The sequence below is a fragment of the Petaurus breviceps genome, unplaced genomic scaffold (genome assembly GCF_028583685.1).
Source record: "Petaurus breviceps papuanus isolate PSGF00001 unplaced genomic scaffold, PetGlider_PUasm1.0 90734, whole genome shotgun sequence".
NCBI classification, from domain to species: Eukaryota; Metazoa; Chordata; class Mammalia; order Diprotodontia; family Petauridae; genus Petaurus; species Petaurus breviceps.
The window spans coordinates 209,312-224,570 of NW_027187327.1; the positions used below are offsets into that span (position 1 = coordinate 209,312).

The following is a 15,259-nucleotide window of genomic DNA, read 5'->3' on the forward strand; positions in this document are numbered from 1 at the left end:
TAAATGTTCTTCATGTTTTCCAGCTAAAGGTTCCCATTAGCAGCTGCTGTTCAGTGGTTAATTGTCTTTCTTCAACAAGTAGTTGCTGAAGGGCTTCACTGTTTGGTATTTCTTTCTGGGTGCATCCTCCATCCAAATTCAAAAGCATCATTAGAACATCTGGTAGGACAGTATGACAGATAGCACACTCCTTCTGCTACTTGCACCTCCATGTGTCTCTAGATGCCTTCTTAATTAGGATGCAAAGTGAAAGTGACAGAGGCACTGCTAGTGAACAGACAGCAGCTGGCACCTTCATGAGAGGGGGCAGATTTAGCAATCGGGTCTGTCCTATAGTAATTCATATACTTTGACAGACAGCAAGGCTTTTAAATGGGACTATTGCTTTTCAGATACAACTTTCTTGGAGCATTAGGCAGTTCTGTGTGATGGAAATAAGTGGGGTACCTGAGTTCCATAATATCTCCAACTTTTGACAAACACCTCTAAGGAGGGCAGTACACCAGAGGCTCCTTTCTGAAGTTCTCTGTATTGATTTCTTGAGCTCAGAGGAGTTACAGGATTCTAGGTGGAAGATGAATGGGAAGGAATGTCAGGTCTTTAGTAAAGAGAGTAAACAAGGCATGGCAGGTTCCTATAAAATAGAGGATCAAGGGTCTTTAGACAACCAAGATATCCTTAACGATCGTGCTGATGTACTGTCTTAGACACCCAGAGTTCTAAACAGTGAAGGATGAAAGGACAGATTTTTTTTTGGTAAACCAAAGAGTCAGGAAACGTTTCGTGATTCAATAGTAAGACCACACAGGTTTAATAGGCTGGCAACATAACTCATTTTTAAAACTGTGGACCAAAAAGAAAGATTTTATTCATTTCAGACTGAGTCTAGGTAACACCAATGCAACTAGCTATAGTCACTTAATTAGTTGGTTTGTTTGCAATGACATGAAAGCAGGGTGGTATGGAGGAAAGTATGCTAAATTTGTGATGAGAAGATCTGGTTTTTGAATTACTGCTCTGTCTCTTTACTACCCATGTGAATGTGAGCTAGTCACTTAATTGCTATTTCCTCAACTACAAAAGGTTGGTCTAGATGACTTGGAAAGTCTCTTTCAGTTCTAAATCTATGATTGTATAACCAAAATCATATTACTCTCCCTACTTCTCTTAAATTGACATGGTTTTTTGATGGAATTGACTGAGTTTGTTAATTGTTTTGCAAATGGATAGAAAAATAACTAGAAATGAATTATGCTGGGAGAGGCATGGAGAGAGAGCTGGGCTTGGAATTCTAAAGTTTGAAACTTTCCCTAATATTGATTGCTTGGTAATATCATCTATACTAATAAAACCAATGAATTCTCAACTGTCTACCAGTGTCTGCCGACTTTATTATGCGAGGGAACCAGGGCAAGGCTGTTTTGTTTTTCACTCTGGGTTATTTTCTTACAACCCCCTTTGATTTAAAACTCTTCCTGAAACCAGTCTATCACCCAACAGAACCTGAAAAGGAAGAAAGGTGTCTTGAGAGTTGAATTGCCAGGCAACATTTGCTCATCAATTAGGGTTTTCTTTCTTCTCTGAAAATTATAACTCATAATGAGAAGAATTTGAACCATAATGTAACTCTGACATAAATAATAAAAAAAATTAAAAAATAAAAAAAAACTTTATTATTTCTTTCACTCACCCAGTGAAGAAGAAGGAGTTTAGAGAGAGAAGAGAGATTTGCTCAGGCAAGGATGGAAAGAGTATAGGATGAGTCTGCTAAGTTGAAAAAATTGCACAACTTTTCAGCATCATTATCTCATTTGACTTTCATAAGAGCCCTGTGAAGTGTATAGGATAGGTATTATTATTTCTATTTCACAGATACAGAAGCTGAGGCTCAAAGAACTTAGGGGATTTGTTTGAGAAGACATAGGAAGTGATACTCGAATCCAGGTTTTCTACCTCCAAATCCATCTTTCTATTATACTGAGCTGTCATTTAGGATATAACATTAAAAAAAGTTAACTGTCATGATTGATTAGGACTAATCTAGAATTAAACTGTAGTCATCATTATATTTTAAGTTGGACCATGGAACCATAAAATTTTTATGTTCTTTGTCTTTACTTCTTGCCTTTTATCATAAAAGGCCGAAAGAGAAACACTGGTGACTTCTACATCCTGGAAGTAGATCCAAGAAATATAATCAATAGCAAGACCTGTATAACTAAATCCAGCTACCAATGTTTCATTAATTTTTTTTTCTGTAAAGTTCAAGTATTCATCACCAGGAGCAAAGGTGATAACTTTTCTGTTATTATTTAGTTGGATTCTGAAACACTTCCTGATGGTAGAATTGGGTTACTTGGCTTCCACACTAACTTTTTCATTCCTCCAAATGTGTTGACCTTCAGGGTCATGCCCTAGTAGACTTTCTTGTGCTATCTACCTTCTGGTTTTTTTTTTAATATGACTTTGGAGTCTTCTATCTGTACAAACACCATGGCACTTTATGCTGATCAAGTGTGGAAAGAGAAGTCATGCACAATGTTTTAATTGGACAGAATCATGCCAGACAAAATTAATGTAAACTACAAGAGCATTCATAAATAATGTTTGTGGAGTTAAAAAAAATTATCCCACATCATAGTATTCAATAGCATCATTGTAAAAAGAAACAAAACCATGGAGAAGAAAATACAAATAAAAATAATAAAGGTTTCAGTTGTGAAATTAGATATTTTTTTCTTCTGTTTATAAGAAAAATATGCTCTAGTGTCATCCTCTCCCCCACATTACTCTAAGTTGGGGCTTAATCAGCATCTTCATTCTACTTCCGTCATAAAGCTCTTTAATAAACCTTGAATTCAGGGTAACCAAGCACAAATTGTTTTACTGAAATATTCGTTTGATTGTTTGGGACTTGGGGTGTGACAACTGGTTAGACATTTTCAGGCACATTTTGATTCTGGAATCTTTCTTTGTGTTTCTTTTTTTAGGTTGACTTTTAATTCTACAGGCAATGAAGTACATGGATGAATTGTTCTTTTAAGGAATGCCTAAAGCTGCTGAACTCACAGGTTAACTATCACCCAAGTAGCCCCTGTGATGCTTGAGAAGCCAGGTAATGAAGAAACCCAAGAGACCGGTGCAATAAGTATAGAACCTGTGCTACTTTAATATTCCAACAGTAAATAGAGGGACTTAAAAAAGCGACAGGAGATTTTAAAAATTGTTGATATTTTTTGTTTTTATTTCACCTTTATTTCCAGATATTGCTCTCCTCCTACTCCTCCCTAAAAAACAATTCCTTATAACAAATAGATTGGGTTTGTTTTTTTTTGGGAGGGCAATTGGGGTTAAGTGACTTGCCCAAGGTCACATGGCTATTTTTTGTGTTAAGTGTCTGAGGTCCTCCTGATTCCAGGGCCGGTGCTCTATTCACTGCTCCACCTAGCCACCAGCCACCCCAAGTAGATTGTTTTTAAAACAGGAAAAACCCTCTTGTGCTTTTTCTTCCTGGCCATTTACAAGGTAAGAAGAGCTATGAGTTGCTTGGTGGAGTAAGGACAGTGATTGCCCTGTCTCCCACCCCCGCCATTATGGAGGGCTCATGAACCCTCTTTTTTCTTTTTTGGTTTATTCTTCCCTGATCTTAGATGCATAAGCATTCCGATAAGGTAATATCCTAGTGGCTAGTGAGATTAGGAGATCCATTAAAGCCACCAGAAGCCCAATTGGAAACTGAAATCAGTAGCAGAAACAACAGTCTGGGTTGGTGCTAATGGAGCAGCCAGGTGATTGCCTGACATAGCCCAGCTGTGGATCGACCTACATGAGCCATAGCAGATGCCTTCCCTTGAAGGAGACTTGGTGGAGATTCCAAGAAGAGAGAAAGGGCTCCTAGGACTAAGCATTGTGGAGTATCCCTCTGCCCCATATGTTCCCTACACGTATGCCATGCTTTATACTTGAAGTTGAACCCACCCTTCCCAGGGATCTTTCATATGTATGTGCAAGGGGAAGAGAATGCCTTTTTAGTGTAGGAGGATTCTTTGTAACTTCTGTTCTTGCTTTACCTTCTCAGTCAAAATGTTCTTATAAAAACTGGAAGGAAGGAAGGAAGGGAGGAAGGAAGGAAGGAAGGAAGGAAGGAAGGAAGGAAGGAAGGAAGGAAGGAAGGAAGGAAGGAAGGAAGGAAGAAAGGAAGGAAAGAAGAAACAAAGGAAGAAATGAAGGAAGGAAAGAAAGAAGGAAAGAAAGAAGGAAGAAAGGAAGGAAGGAAGGAAGAAAAGAAGGAAGGAAGGAAGGAAAGAAGAAAAAAGCATAAATAGTTTAGCAAAGCTAACCAACACATCACCCTAGTATTGACAGTACGTATGCAATATTCCACCTTGTCCACCAACTGTAGTCTCCCACTTCTGTAAAGAAGGGAAGGAGGCACATTTTTCATCTTAGGAAGGGATTTCTAACACAAATATACTTGCTGCAGCCAAGCCCTTTAAATTTGCAGGAGGTACTCACTTTCTTAAAAGGTTACTTGAATTATTGGAGGTTAATATCTTATATATAGGGAAAACTGAAAAACTAATAAGAAACAAGGGCCTTACCACATAACACACTATTTCTACCTTATCTCCCTCTGTCTTTATTACTGTCTCCTTTTACCCTAGTCCATTAACTATGAATATACCCTAAGTCTCAGGTCCTTTAAATTCTCCCTTAGGGAAACTCATTTACTCACATGGCTGAAATTCAGTAAATTCGTATCTCCATGTCTGATATCGTCTCCCTTACCATATTTCTACTCTCCCAAAAAACATCTTACTTATCTAGTATACTATGTTTTATAGTTTGTTACTATTGCAAAGTACTTTCATGTCCGTTATTTCTTTAGATCTTTGCAAAAATCTTGTGGGATAGATGGGTAGTACAAGTATTATCATCTCCATTTTACAGATGAAGAAGCTGATGCTCTAAAAGATTAAATGACTTGCCCAAGCCCATATATTAAATGGCAGAGTTCATGTACTACAAATCCTTGTCTTATGCTTTCCCATAGACTACACTGCATCTTCTCTTGGATGACCCACTAAACTTGAAAGCTAATATCCCAAACTTAGTTCATTATATTTCTCAGTAAAAGTAGTTACCTCTTTCAACTTTCTACACTGCTATTAATAGTATTGTCATCTATTTGCTCCTGTTCCTCCTCAAGTTTAGAACCACAGATTTAGAACCAAGATTTCAGACACTTACTAGCTACATGACCCTGGGCAAGTCATTTCACCTTTGTTTGTCTCAGTTTCCGAATTCCAGGGTTGTTCTGAGGATCAAATGATATAAAAATTCTAAGGCACTTAACACAGTGCCTGGCACATAGTAAGTGCAACATAAGTGTTAGTTATTATTATTACTATGAATTATTATTATTATTATTCCTGAGTCCAAGACCAGCAGTCTATCCACTGTACCACCCAGGTGCCTGTAGAAAAAGTGTGGTTAGTGGAAAGAGAATGGTTTGGAAACAGAGTACCTGGATTTGAATATTGAGCTCTGCTTCTTGCTTATCTATATGACTTTGAGTAAATTGCTTCATATTTTTGGTCCCCGGTTTCCTCATGTGTAAAATGAATGTTGATTGTTGATGAGGAGGTGTCACATGTGAAATTTAACAAAAAGGTAAACTGAGGCAATTATCTGAGCATGATGACAGTTTATTTATAGAGCACCAAACCTATTAATAAAGGATGAGTGAATCAATGTCATTGTCTCTGGCTAAAGACTCAGAATTGAAGATACAACTCATTTTTATAAGCAAAGAACAGAACAAAAAATCATATAATTGGCCAGCATCACAGGGTTGAGGGATCACGATTGGTTACATTAAAGAAAGTGTGCATGGTCCACATGTGGAATGAAGATTACTTTTCTCTATGTCTAAGGAATGCTTTTGTGAATTTGTGGGTCCCAGCTGCATCCTGAGGTCATTGATAGTGATCCAGGTATGTAGACTCCCTGGTCCCTAAGGTATTAGATAAGAACACCTTTTTAATTGCTAAAGCTGAGATGAAGTCAGTCCAACTTCTCAAGGATCACTCACAAACCTTTCAGGAATGGTGAGATAATGTTTTATGAGAGTATTGAAAACAGAGCTTTTCTTTAACAAACAGCTATTATAGGAAGGCTTAAGCCTTTGGTATTTAACTTCAAAGAGAGGGAGACTGAACTTTTGTACACATAAACTTCTTCACTCAGAGACAAAGATTGACATTTGTTTCATAGAATACAGAATATGGTTACAGAATAAAATCACTCACAGAATGAAAACAAAATATAAAATACATAATCAATGCTTGCTTCTTTCAGGAGGTTAAACTTTAAGGTCCTTTTACGCTCTCTGAAGTCCTTTCCAAAGCCAAATCTAGTCCAAGCTTGTTGTCTAATATTTGACTTACTACAACAGACTTTCTACAACAGTTTCCCCACCTTCAGTTTTTACTCTGATGCAGTCTACAAACAGATGCTAACACAATCTTCACATAATACTATCTAACTGGTTCACTGCATGGTTTTTCAATGAACAAATCTTCAGCAGCTCCCAACTGTATGCTGTCTATCATCTCAATTAGTCTTTAGGAGAAGTCAGATTCTGACTTGTCTCTGACCCCAGACCTCTCCATTCCAGCCAAATAAGATTTTTAGTAAGGCGGTTCGTCTGTTCTTACCTGTCTAAGGCTCTGAGCTAGCCACCAAAGGATTGGTTCCTGTTCTGACAGGAAGGACATACGTGGCTTCCTATCTAAGTTTGGAGTTGCCACATTTCTACAGCTGCTCTGCACATTGTGCTTTCCTAATTGTCTATTTTGCCTTGATGATTAATTCCGAATGCTTAGTATTTACTGATGTCCCTTCTCTCTTCATAGAGTCCTCTCTGCAGCCCAACTTTCAGTTATCAGGGCTAGCCATAGCCAGCTGTCTTCTCTGCTGCCAAGTGTCATACTCCTTGAAGCTACATCCTCCTTTGTGTGCCTGTCTCTCTTTATGTGTATCTGTCTCCGGTGTGTGTATCTCTGCTCCTTCAAATGGACCGCTCGAGCTCTTTTGAACTGATGAACTTAGTCAATAAATATTTATTATTTTCCAGCACTGTGTTAAGCACTGGGGATACAGAGAAAGGTAAAAGACGCTCTCTGCTCTTAAGCATCTCATAGTCTCATAGGTGAGACAATTTGTAAATAAATAGGTACAAATAATCTATATACAGGACAAATGGGAGAGAACTCTCAAACTGCTAGGTAGGGTACGTCTTCCTGGACAGGTTACTGCCATGGCTGATGGAAGTAGAAGAGGAGAGAGTTGAGATAGCCTCATCTTACCCTCCTGTAAGAGATGCTTCCAAAAAGTAGTCCCAAGCTTTCACTCCTATAAACTCCTCAGGAACGACCTATTTAAAGTCCCAAGGGATGTGACTAATTTGTTTGTTCAGCCAATTGCCTTGTTCCGTTTAGATTCACTCAAGGGATTTGTTCACACCATATAAAAGCATGGCCACAATTTTACAGTTAGTTTAACATTTTGTTACCATATTAAAACCTTATCATCTGTGACTACATCAACTGAATGGGGCAGAATGGTAATGGAAAATCACATCCTCCCTTACACAGGCGATAGTTGTGAGGTAATGGGGTAGTAACAAAGTACCGAAGTTATTAGAAGAGCACCAATAGAAGAGGAGAAGAATGAATTGTCAAGAGGACTTAATCATGGGTTTTCTGGGCAATATGATTTCAGCCCGAATTGAGAGGAAGTGAGAAACACAGATTAACAAAGAGGAGAAAATGTGCCATTTTCAAAGGCATAGGGTGAGAACTGAGAAATTCATGTATGTGTAGGAAGTGACAAGTAGATTAACTTGACTAAAGTAGAAGGTGCATGAAAAAAATAATGGTGTTGGGATTAAGAAAGGAGAGGAAAAGGGAAGAGAAGAATTAGTGAAAACTGGGCATGTTAGAAAAGTGTTCCAACCCGTAGCCTAACTGGAAGTAGTGTTTGAGCAGGAAGAAGTCTTCCTTAGGTCTTAATTTTCTTTCCCTCCACAAATAATCATTCATAGACATCTGTTTGCATATTATATAACCTCCAAAAGGATGTAAGGTCTAGAGGGCAAGAATTGTTTCCTATTTTCTTGTTGTATCCCTAGGACCTTGTACATAATAGAACTTACTATATGCTTTCTGGATTGTAAGATAATAGAGGTTTTATAGCTAGCTAATTCTGGACCATTACAATATAATCCCTCCCCCACCCCCCCCACTAGGAGTTGTACTCTTTTATTTTTTTTAAGGGAATGGGGGTTAGGTGATTTGCCTAGGGTAACATAGCTAGTAAGTGTTTGAGGATGGATTTAAACTCAGTTCCTCCTGACTCCGGGGCTGGTGATCTATCCATCGCTTCACCTACTTGCCCCTGAGTTGTACACTCTTAAACCCTGATTTTCCCCCTTTCAATTTTTGTTGTTGGATGTTTTGATGATGGAATGGTTTGCCATTTCCTTCTCCAGCTCATTTTGTAGATGATGAATGAAACTGAGGTAAACAGGGTTAAGTAACTTGCCCAGGGTCACACAGCTAGGAAGTGTCTGAGGCCAGATTTGAATTCAGAAAAATGAGTCTTCCTGACTTTAATCCCAGCACTTTATCTATTGCCACCTAACTACTCTTTTCAATAAATTTTGCATTATCTCTGTGGTTATTGAGGCACCCCACTTCATTGAAAAAGACCATCAAGGCCCTTTTCAAAGTCAGAAAATCTTCCTTCTGTTAAACTCCCTACTTTTACAGGATCTCCTACTTTAATAATTTGTGTGGTGACTTTCATTAACCTTTCATCCCTCATTAGATTGTGAGCCCCATGAGAGCAAAGACTGTCTTTTGCCTTTTTCTGTATCCCCAGTGATCAGCACAGAATTGGCATATACTAAGAGTTTCATGAATGCTTATTGACTGATTGGAGACGTATGCATTTTCAAATGGAATTACTTTCAGAAGTAATTTACCAGTCACACAAGAAAACCACTCACTACTGGGCATCTAGATGGCACAAGGGCTAGAATCTAGAAGATATGAGTTTAAATGTAACCTTAGACACTCACTAGCTGTGTGACCTTGGGCAAGTCACTTAACTTCTGTTTGTCTCAGTTTTCTTCTCTGTAAAATGAGGGTAACAATAGCATGTACCTTGAAGGGTTATTGTGATTAACAAATGAGATAATTGTAAAGCACTTAGCACAGTTTCTAGTACAATCTTATTTATTATTATTATTGTATAGTGTCATGATTATGAAAATCACTTTGCATCTCTGGGTCTCATGTGTAAAATGATGGTTTGTAATATCATAGGATTGTAGAGTTAGAAGTCAAGTTCACACTCTACCTTTTATAGATAAGGAGATTGAGACCACTGAGGTTAAGCAATTTGCCCAAGGTCACAAAACTAGTAATGGTTCAAGACAGGGTTTAAACCTATGTCTTCTTGATTCCAACTTCAGTGCCTTAGGGACCAGAGAATGGGCTGATGGTCAAGGTCCCATTAAATCCTGATTGTAAAACTTATATTTTTAGAAAAGATTGTGGATACTTGATGAATGCTGTTGAGAGTCAGGGTTATGTAGAATGGATAGAGTGTTGGCACCAGAGCTAGGGAGACCTAGGTCCAGATCCTTACTTTGCCATCTTACTTACTCTTAAGGGACATACATTACTATAGTCAAAGTGAAAGTAATATATACCTCCTTGGACATTCACAGGCAGTTCTTGCTTGAGAATTCTACAATGGCCTGAATGGATCCATTCAGTATTGAGATGATAGTTCCTCAGCCATGGGAGTCTAAATACCATTAGAGTGATGTTATTTAGTCTTAGGGCCACACTCATGCTAGATGAATCATTTATATCACATAATTCTCTTCCCAGAGATTGATCTTCTACTCTAACCACTTTCTGTAGTGTGGACTTTTTGCATAAGAGACATCATTTGGCTTTGTAGAATATAATTATCCCAAAGTCCTAAAATCAGGCAGCACTTTGTTCTTCTATTTTGCCCTGGATGGGCACTTTAAAGGTCTCAAGAAAAAGGATGATCATGTTAGGGGGGACACTTGGTCCTTCTGTACCACATCCTATTTCTCTACCTTACTTTCTTGATGAGAAACTCCCACCTTCTTCCTGAGAATATTTGATTCCCAAAACCTTGGGGGAAACCCCCTACTGGAGGAGGGGAAGTATTTTGTCTATGCATTTGAGCCCAATGGCTAGGGACATCATGTTAGAAATCTTAGGCCATGATGACCTTCATACTCCTCAAGACTGGGAGACTGCAGACTCCCTATTCATTACCAATTAGATAAATTTGGGATGCCATTGTACTCTCTTCCCTCTCTCTCTGAGTTACTTCTTCTTCATGCTTCTCTATACAAGAGCCTGTTTTCTTTTCTTCTAGGCTAGCAGAGCTGAACTGTGAGCCCTGTTGATTCAGCCAAATCTACAGAAAATGAAATGTCTGGCTAACATAGCCTTTAATTCTTTATTTCAGCTCTTCATAAATATATCAATGTTGCCTTTTTCCAACTCCAAATATTTCATAAATATTTCAATTCATGAATGTAAAACATTAGTGACCAATCCCCTAGTTATTGTCTAATATTGGGGTGCAAGACCATGTTTCTTGCATTGATATTTATTTTTTAATTTATGGAATAAAACAAGCAATTCCATAACACAGTATAATAAAAAAGATGATTACACATGAAACTGCAAATCTATTATGTACAACTTGCTATTCATTTAAAATATATAATAATATATAATAATAAAATTGACATGTGAATTTTTTTCTTCCATCCCCTTGCACCTCACCCTAGAGATGGCTATCATTAGACACAAAAGGGTATTTCAACACTGATGAGAATTTTTCTTTAAAAGATCTATAACCTTCCATTATTGGGTACATGTCTTTTATCAGGGGAATTACCCAATTGTGAGCAGCTCCTCCTAATTTCCCTATCATAAAAAAACACCTGTGCCTGATCTGTTAGGAGACAATGTTAATTCATACTGACCAAGGAAGACTGATGTCTGCACCCAATGCCTCTTAAAAATAAATAGGTGGTGATATGATGGCAGGTTCAGGTGGGCTGAGACTGATACATTTTCTAGTGGGAGTAGCAGTACTGACATGAATAGGCCACTCTTGCTGTGATGCTATCCTTGTGGTGACATGCAGATGTTCTCTGAAACCATGAGCAATCTCCACCAAAGCCCCCAAGGTCCGTGGAAGAAAAAGCAGTTTCTGTGGGGCTGACAGAGCTGGTGCATCTGGAAGTCTCAAGCAAGCCTCTAGGGTGCTGATGTGGAATCTCAGAACAATGGCCATGACAGGAACATAGCCTGAACCGGGTCTGAATAGTCTTATCATCATCCCAGACTTGCCTTTCTGGGAAAATTGAGCCTTTAGTCCCAGAGAAGATACCAAGAGCAGAGTGCTCAGCACACACAAGATGTCTGGGGGAGGTTAAAGGACTCATGATAAGCCATGCTACCCACCTGACAGAGAGGTGTGATGGATTCTAGGTGCAGATTGAGAACTACAGTTTTGGACATAGCTATTGTATTTGTTTTCCTTGACCGTGAAAATTTATTATAAGGGTTTTATTTTCATTTAATTAGGAGTGAGTAGGTAGGGAGCGAAAATAAATACTTGTTAAATGAAAAAAAATAAATTTTTAAAAAAGATCTGAAGGAGAGGAACACAACATATTCTCACCCCCTGCCATCTCCCTCCATCCTAAAACACCAAGGAAATACACAGAAAACCATGAATGAAAAGAGAACCTTCCTGAGAGAACTACACAATGTAGTAATGCTCCCATATTCCCAAAGTTTCCTTTAGTCTAATACTCACTCCCTAGATAGCTGACTCTGTTCCAAAACAGGCAGGTTGTGGCCATTTTAATCAATCACCAGGAACGGTCAGACACTTTTCCCTCTCCTTAAATATCAAACATCCCTTCTGCACACTAAAGTGCCTCCATTAGCTATGGGAGTCATGTTTCTAGCTACACTATTTCTCTTCTTTATTTTGCTAGTCAAGAGAAACACTAATAAAATAATAATTAATAACAATGTTCATTAATATCTACGTAAGACAAAGCCTAAATGTTTCCCTTCTGGGACTAGTGCATCAGAAACTCCCTTGGATCTTGTAGGTGTGAATTTGAATGGAACTAAGTAAAAAAAAAAATAATGCATCTAGAGTGGGTATGTTCTGAAAGGACCCTGGTTGAAAAGATCAAAATAGACTGGAAAGGATTCAGGCAGCTTCCACGTCACCCCCCCCCCCCCCCTTTCCCTTTGTGGAATGAAAGAGAGTAGAGGCACATGTACCGAAAACTCAGAGAGGACTGATGAGGCAGAGGCAGCTGGGAAATGGCCCAATGAATGCAAGTAGGAAACTGGTGAAGGTTGCTGGTGCCATGCCAAGAAGGTCTGGGATAGAGGCTACACTGATAGTCATCGATGCAGAATAGAGAGAATTTTTGCAGCCTGTTGGAGGCCTACTGACTGATCATGCCCTGAAAGAGTGCTGAACCTGTGCTTGGAAAAAAACAACAGTTTTTGCTTTTGACTCTGGGACTTCATTAATTCATCCTCTTGTGGAAAAGGATATAGACCTTCCCAGAAAGGAGACTATGATCATAGCTTCACTAAAAGAGTTTAAGTAGTAGATCATTAATATGTTTGTAATTGTGTTTAATGCATGTTTTCCTTGTTTAATGTTCTATTTGGTGTGATGCTTACTGAGAACTGTGCACCACAAATGAAAAACGTAAGTCAGATTTCAACAATGCTGGGAGATGGATTGTAGAACCTGGTTAAAATTAACCATAACCATATCATCAGAACTTAATTCATCTGGGGCGGCCAGGTAGCACAGCGAGTAAGAGCACCGGCTCCAGTGTTGAGAAGACCTGGAGATCGAATCCCGGGCTCAGACACTTAGCACCCACCCAGAAACACCTGGCCGTGTAACCTTGAGCAAGTTACTTAACCCCAGTTGCTGAGGGGCGGCCAGGTGGCTCAGCGAGCAAGAGCACCGGCTCCAGTGTTGGGACGACCTGGAGATCGAATCCCGGGCTCAGACACTCAGCACCACACCCAGAAATAACTGGCCGTGTAACCTTGAGCAAGTTACTTAACCCTGATTGCTTAAAAAAAAAAAAGAACTTAATTCATCTGTCAGAAGTAAAATTCTGGCATCTTGTTTACACGCTCAACTTGACCTTTGATGAGGAAATTATGAAATGGACATATAATGTTCCACAAAATTTATATGGAGTAACAAAAGGTCAAGAATCTTAGGGAAAATAATGAAAAAAAAAATTGGGAAGAAAGGGAGTCCAGCAATACCAGATTTCAAACTGTACTACATAGCAGTAATCATCAGAACAATTTGGTACTGATTAAGAAATAGAGAGGATGATTAGTGGAACAGATTAGTTACATGATATCCCGAACAAATAGGCACAGAAGCTGAGTATTCAACAAACCCAAAGATCCCAGAAATTGAAGTAAGAACTCACTGTTTAACAAAAGTTTTTTGGGAAAACTGGAAAATGGTCTTGTGGAAACTAGGTACAGACCAATATCTTATATTAAAATGAACTCCAAATGGGTGTATGACTTAGGCAATGGGTGAAAACACAAACAAATTAGAGGAGTTAGGAAGAAATTACTGGTTAGATGTGGAGGTGGGGAAGAGTTCATGACCCAGCAAATGAGATAAAGATCACAAAAGGTAAAATGGACAATACTGATCATATAAAATTAAAAAAGTTTTTTTTTTAAAATAAAGTCAATGCAATTAAAATGAGAAGAAAAGCAGATAACTGGGGAAAAAAATCTTTGCAACAATTTTCTTTAATAAAGGTCTCATTTCTAAGATATATAGGGAACTGATTCAAATGCATGACTAAGAGCCATTCCCCAGTTGAAAAATGATCATAGGATATGAATAAGCAGTTTTCAGAAGAAGAAACCCAAGCTATCAATAGTCATTTGGGAAAAATCACTCTAAATCTCTAATAATTAGAGAAATGTAAAGAAAAAAAAGATTCTGAGTATTTCACATTCATTAAATCAAAGTTGACAGAAGAGGAAAATAGGAAACGCTACAAGGGATTTGGGAAAATAGGTACATTAATGCCTGTGATAGTAATGGAATATAAAGATCCCCCTGTATTGGCTTGGTTTTCAAACTGATTGTGTTAAAACCCAGAGCTTGTTAATCCCACCTGTGGGATGGACTTGTTGATGTGAAAAGAGAGTCCTGAACTGGGAGAAGCTGGTGACGTAGATCTGGAGAGACACAAGAGAGAGGCAGAAGAACTTTTTGGAAGCAGCACCCTCGTGGAGGCAGAGAGAGAGTGAAAGGATTGCTGAGGGCCACTTTGAATTGCCCTGGATTTTTGAGACCTGCCCCCAGAGCTGCCAAGGACTGAGGAGACACGGCTGTTTTGCTGGTACTTTGTCTGTTTTGATGTTGTTTTGCCAGATTTGTCCACTGGTGAAAGACAGTCCTGTTGAAGAAGTCCTGGAACCTGGCTGTTGGCTAAGAGCTCCTGAGACTGTCCTGCAGACAGAGAGTGAATACTGTCCACTGGTGAAGGACAGTGCTGTTGTTGCAGGGGTCTGGGAACCTTGCTGTTGGTTCAGAAGCCCTGAAGAAGGATTTTCTTGTTGTATGTTTACAGAAATCCTGGGAGATGGTTTTGCTAATGTTTTCAGGGGTTCTAGGACTGTTCTGCAGACAGAGGATGAATTAATGAAGAGACTGGCAATATATCTTGTGGCCTTTCTAAGCCTTGTCTCCCCAGGAACTAAGATTGCTGAGAACTTGCCTCGTGTCAAGATGAAGAAAAGACCTCCATTTGGGTATTAAGTGCTGTGCTTAAACTTGATGTAACTCTGGGGTAGATTCAATTGTGATCCAGGGGTGGGGAACTTTTGACCTTTTTGTGTTCTATGGTTGAACAAATGAATGTACTTTACTTATGTTTGGAAACTAATCTCCATTTGAGAAGAGGGGCTTTGTGGTGGACTAAATGAAGGTACAGCCTAGGGGTGGAGTAGTATTTAGAACAGGGACTTTGTAATTGATTGAATGAATGGAAGGTCCTGGGGTGGGGTAGTACTTGGATATTATTTAATCA

At 38.8% G+C, this 15,259-nt stretch overlaps 2 long non-coding RNA genes across 2 annotated transcripts in view; one reads left to right on the plus strand and one right to left on the minus strand.

The window, feature by feature from the left end:
• LOC138145288 (uncharacterized) overlaps positions 1–1,618 on the minus strand; it is a 67,306-nt gene extending 65,688 nt beyond the window's left edge. Inside the window, exon 1 of the long non-coding RNA XR_011164172.1 lies at positions 448–1,618. This is a non-coding gene — a long non-coding RNA (uncharacterized lncRNA). The remainder of the gene's footprint in view (positions 1–447) is intronic.
• A 1,276-nt stretch (positions 1,619–2,894) lies between these two features.
• LOC138145291 (uncharacterized) overlaps positions 2,895–15,259 on the plus strand; it is a 171,336-nt gene continuing 158,971 nt past the window's right edge. The window contains exon 1 of the long non-coding RNA XR_011164173.1: positions 2,895–3,115. This is a non-coding gene — a long non-coding RNA (uncharacterized lncRNA). The remainder of the gene's footprint in view (positions 3,116–15,259) is intronic.